Raw genomic sequence first — 6,195 nt, forward strand, 5'->3', positions numbered from 1 at the left:
TTTATCCTGTAGGGAGAACAGCCAAAAACATCCTTCTCGACAACAATGCCTTAATCGCTGTTTTCTGTTCATTTTTTTAAAGTTATTGCACTGTTAATATCTTGTACCAAAGACGCAATAGAGACATCTAAATGTCTAGCTTCTCTAACGACGGCAACAAAATCAACTGATTGGCGCAAACGGCTCTGGTGCGGGTACAGAGGCTTCTCAATGGAGCAACTCCAGACCAAATTTTCCGAACTCAGTTTTTGTTGGTGAGGTACATTCGGGCTGGCTTCCAGGCTAATGCTATGTGCTATTCAGTTATAAATGCATATTACGGACTTAATCAGAACTGCACCAATGGAAGTCATTTTGGTCCCAAATAAACAATTTACACTCGGTATCACCCACAAGTAGAGAGGTTGTTGTCAGGCCTTAGGTTCCCTTTAACTTGGCGGTCAGAGCCGTGTGTAAGTTGTGTGTTGTTACATGACAAATACTGAGGTAGCCCAGTCATTTAGAACATTTGAGGAGAGTGACAAGGCCATTTTTTCTGGCTGACTGAAACGGCAAAGTTGCTTTTTACCTTTTGTTTTTGCTAATATAAAGTGATGATCCACAATTGGCAATATTCAACTATCACATTGTGCTTTCAAGGACTTTGATTACTTGACATTGTGCCTTTTTTTTAGTAACCCATGGGTTGCATCATTTGATGTGAAAATCACTCTGTAACCTGTACAGAATGTATGTGATAGTAATAAATATCTCTTGCAGTAATACGACAAAGTCTTGTCTCTCTCTTACTCATTGTTGGTGTGAAACCAGGAAATCTTAAAGGCATAATCTGATTCTAATCTATTCCAGTTGCTCCTTGCTATTTCCAAGCTGTCCGTATAGTAGATATGCTTAAAACTCTGTGTATACAGTCCAGGCCTCTGTTATTTTATATTTTAGGTCTACAATGATGTGTGTGGAGTTTCTTTTAGGCGCATCTGGCCTGTTAACATCGGCCCATGGACAACAGATGCAAAATAGCCATTTTGGCTTATTCTGGCACATTTACATTTCTATGTTCATTAATGTGCACTGTCCATGTCTAAATTAACCTTTAAATTAATAAACTGTGTGGGACAGAAACAGACATAAACAAATCCAGCCAATCAACACGTGACGGGGGGGGGGGATTTGATTTAGCCTGGCTATCGCCAAACCGGTCTGGGAACTAGACATTCATTTTCTCGTATTTGAAATGTGGTTTACGAATGCCCAGAGACGTTTATTGGGCTGTAATGATTTATGAATGTGTCTGTAAGTAGCTCATAACGGCTTCGGTGTGTCATCGTCTTGCTGCCCTCCCTCTGTTCTGTGATTGGTTCCTTCGTTGAGGTGAAAACGAAGTCCACAGAATCCAGGCTGCCTAGCAGCGTGAATAAAATTGCGCGCGTAAGGCAGCATGGGAAAACCCAGGCTAAATTTGATTGGCTGCTGAGCTCAAATATCAATTTGATTTCCACAAGAACTACAACCTGTGCCTTTACTGAGTTTAACATCACTGATATCCCTCTCTTCTCAACTGTCTCATAATATTTGTCCAGCTATAAAGTGGATTATCCTTCAGTAATGTGGTGTGCTCAGGTTAAGAGACGAGTGTGTGGCTGGACTGGGTTATTACTGTCGCAGTGTGTTAGCTCTTTTCTTTGATCTCAGAGAGCTCCTTTAATGCCCTTTAGGTGGTGCTGTAGACACTATTTACAATCCCAGTAAAAAATGACCTTTTTTCCTCTCAAACTCTACCATACTCCTTGTTTACTGAGATTAGCAGGCACTATTAACTTTTTTCATTAAAATAAAAAGCTGCTTTTTTTCCTTAGAGTTCCTTTCATTGGGTTTCTGGCCTGAAGTGATATTTGTCTTTTAAGTATTTCCACAACCTGAGCCAGACAGCAGATTGAGACACACATGGACATGTTCTCTCTTGCTTGATTAAGGACACTGGAAAATAATTTTGCTCAAATCACCTGTGCTATTCAGCACAGTGGACCATCCTTGCCAGTCAACTTTTAAGAATACTATTTCTTTTGTCTGTCAATTAGATCCAACTTTATTGTCACTGCACCAGTGAAATACCAGTACAATGAAATGCAGTTTTACATCTAACTAGTCGTGCAAATAATAGATAAAGTGACTATGTACAGGATATATAAATAGTTGATAACAGGTAATGCGACTATTGAGACCCCAAGGTGTTTTTTGCCCACTGTCTGTGCACTCTCGGGACCAACCAGCTCTGTTTTTAGTGATCGGAAACCTTCATTACAGCTCAGCCAGAGCTGCCCAGGAGTGTTTGGGGCCTTCATCACAGCTCAGCCAGAGGTGCCCAGGAGTGTTTGGGGCCTTCATTACAGCTCAGCCAGAGCTGCCCAGGAGTGTTTGGGGCCTTCATCACTTGACCATACTTTTTGTTTTATCTGTTGATCTGAGATGAGTTGATTGGAGAGGGGAAAATGTATAAAGAAGTGCAGACAATGATAGGCTGCTCAGCCAAAATGATTTCAAATGCCTTGAAATTGCACGCAAAGCCTAAATGATGTGGGGAAAAAGTCACCTGCCATTCGAATGGATCGCAGAACAGCCAAAATGGCTAAGGCTCAACCAATGATCAGCTCCAGGAAAATCAAAAAAGACTTAGTTACCTGTGAGCACTGTTATGATGAGAAGACGGCTATGTGAAGCAAAGCTATCAGCTAGAAGCCCCGGCAAAGTCCCACTGCTGAAAAATAACTGAATAGGTTGAAATTTGCCAAAGGACACATTGACTGGCCCAAGGAGAAATGACGCAACATTTTGTAGACTGATGAGAACAAAATGTTTCTCTTTGGGTCTATAGGGCCACAGACAGTTTGTCCAGCGACCCCCATGCACTGAATTCATGCCACAGTACACTGTGAAGACAGTAAAGCGTGGTGGTGCTCAATTCATGTTATGGGGATGTTTCTCATACTGTGGTGTTGGGCTAATTTATCCCACACCAGGAATCATGAATCAGTTTCAATATATCAAAATACTTGAAGAGGTCATGTTGCCTTATGCTGAAGAGGAAATGCCTTTGAAATGGGTGTTTCAACAAAACAATGATCCAAAACACACCAGTAAACGAGCAACGTTTTGGTTCCAGACAAACAAGATTGACATCATGGAGTGGCCAGCCCAATCCCAGGACCTCAATCCCATAGAAAACTTGTGGGGTGACATCAAACATGCTGTTTCTGAGGCAAAACCCAGAAATTCAGAGGAACTGTGGAATGTAGTTCAATCGTCCTGGGCTGGCATACCTTAAACACACTGCTATTCCTTAGTCTCCACCTGCCTGTCATACTGTACCTTCTGAGCACAGTTCTAGAATGTCTGCCGTCTCTTGAAGGCAGCATGTTCTGTTTTTTTTGCAGTCAGCATTGCTTGCCAAAATATGAGCTCTGAGGCAGAACAAAGATATTCAGTTGACATTTCCTTCTCAGCCAGTTAGGCATAAATTCCTCACTTATGTGTTATTACTAAAGTTAACAGTTAAAAGTCTTGTTCAACTGGATTTTATAGCCTACCTTGTGCAGACATAGGATAGGGTTACCACGACATGCATGCCTACACGTGATCAGTATCAGTAATGACTAATGGCATACTAGTTTCTTCTAAACCTGCTTGACTTGAGGATGTGGCAAACACAGATGGTACATTCTTTCACATAATTTTGTAACATAATCCCAAATTAGAAAAACTTGGGATGTTGCATAAAATGTGGTAATTTGCAAATCTCATAAACCCATATTTAGCTGCAAAAAGGACACACACAACATATCAAATGTTGACAATTTTACTATTTCATGCAAATGTATGTTCATTTTGAATTTGATGCCAGCAACACATTTTCAAAAAAAACGGACAGGGCCATTTTTACCATTGTACTGCTTCACTTCTTCATTTAGCAACTTTCTATAAATGTTTAGGAACTGAGATCAGTTGTTAGTTTTGAGAATGAAATGTCCCATTCTTGCCCGATATAGGATTTCAGCATCTATGCTCAACAGTCTGGGGTCTTCTTAATCATGTTTTTCAACCATGCACCCAATTTGACAGGTCTGGACTGCAGACAGACAATTTTAGCACTTGGACTCTTCCTCTATACAATTTGGGGCAGCCGTGGCCCACTGGTTAGCACTCTGGACTTGTAACCGGAGGGTTGCCGGTTCGAGCCCCGACCAGTGGGCTGCGGCTGAAGTGCCCTTGAGCAAGGCACCTAACCCCTCACTGCTCCCCGAGCGCGGCCATTGTAGCAGGCAGCTCACTGCGCCGGGATTAGTGTGTGCTTCACCTCACTGTGTGTACACTGTGTGCTGTTTGTGTTTCACTAATTCACCGATTGGGTTAAATGCAGAGACCAAATTTCCCTCACGGGATCAAAATAGTATATATACTTATACTTATAGAGAAATACTGTTGCAGAATTCATTTTGGCATTGTTTTCCTGAAATATTCAAGGTCTTCCCTGAAAAGGATATGTGTGGATGGCAGTATATGTTGCATAAAAAAAATGTGGGGGCAGCCGTGGCCTACTGGTTAGCGCCTCGGACTTGTAACTGGAGGGTTGCCGGTTCGAACCCTGACCAGTAGGAACAGCTGAAGTGCCCTTGAGTAAGGCACCTAACCCCTCACTGCTCCCCGAGCGCCACTGTTGTAGCAGGCAGCTCACTGCGCCAGGATTATTGTGCTTCACCTCACTGTGTGTTCACTGTGTGCTGAGTGTGTTTCACTAATTGGGATAAATGCAGGGACCAAAATTCCCTCATGGGATCAAAAGAGTATATATACTTATATAAAACTTGTGTACATCATTCAGAATTGATTGTGCCAGGTGTGCAAGATGTCCATGATTCCTATGTTGCTTAATCCTTGGAGAACATGTTACATTCTCACTGTAATATCAATTAAAACTAGCAAAAAATCTTAGTGATGCAGGACCTTTATAGCCTGACGAGCCAGACCCACATCAAGATGTAGGTACCCCGGCTGCAAATTACATTTGCTGCCGCTAGGGTGCGTCTAGATTTCTAGGCTAGGACCTTTAGTGAACCCTTAAGGTTTCTTTGTTTGTTTTTAAGAGTGTAGTATGAAGGAAAAGGGTCTAGCGAATAGCAATATAACTTACAGTATGTCTGATTTGACAGACTTAAATTAAGCATTATACATTTCCCTTGTTTTCTATAGTGTCCCATTACTTTGTCTCTTACAGTCAGAGCTCTCATTGCAAAACTGCATCTTCAGAGACATTTTTGGGAAGCCAGCCAGTGGTCCCATTCATTCATTCCCAACACAGTCTGCACAATCATAAATAACGAAATGACATTCGATTGCCGTGGATGTCCTTGCACAAATTGTCTAAATGACTGTAATGATTCACTGTTACGGGCCATCTAAACAGCTGACATTGGCCTCCTGGCTGACCTCAATTCGTCTGAACAGAGTTGACTGGAACATTCACATTCAGATCTCAGTTTCTCATTAAATGAGACATATGGAGGCTCCTCTGTTAAGCATGAAATGCAAAGAGTCCATAGCACTGTCCATAGTTATTATTATGAAGTATGCTTACACACTATGCAGGTTTTCAATGATGGCTTCATCTTAGCTTCACTCTAAAAAAATATCCTCACTTGCAAAACTAACATTTCTTCCTTTCAAAGTGAGCCCAGGCTTCTTCCTCCCTAGCACTGTTTTAAATGCATGATCCTTTAGCAGTGCACTTACCTGTATTGTTTTTTCACATCATAATTGGTGTTTGGCACAAAGGGTTTTCTATTTGGCATTCTTGGCACTGTGGTCAACATGTTTACACTCTTAAAATGAATGTGTTTTCCCTATCTGGACAGAGAGATATGTTAAAAAACAAAAACAATGCAAGTTGTGTAACAAATTAAAAAAGGAAACAACAAAAACGTATGTTGTCCCTATCTGGACACAGAGACGTGTTAAAACAACTCAAGTTGTGTTGTTTTCAACACATTCATTTTAAGAGTGTAGCTATCCTATTTCCATAAAAAAACACATTTATATTCATTTGTGCAGAAAAGAAAATGTGGGACACTGTGGAGATCCTGACTTGCACCACTATGCCACTTTCTTTCTTACTTAGGTCAAACAGAACTACCCAAGCCTTTT

The sequence above is a fragment of the Alosa alosa genome, chromosome 8 (genome assembly GCF_017589495.1).
Source record: "Alosa alosa isolate M-15738 ecotype Scorff River chromosome 8, AALO_Geno_1.1, whole genome shotgun sequence".
NCBI lineage: Eukaryota > Metazoa > Chordata > Actinopteri > Clupeiformes > Clupeidae > Alosa > Alosa alosa.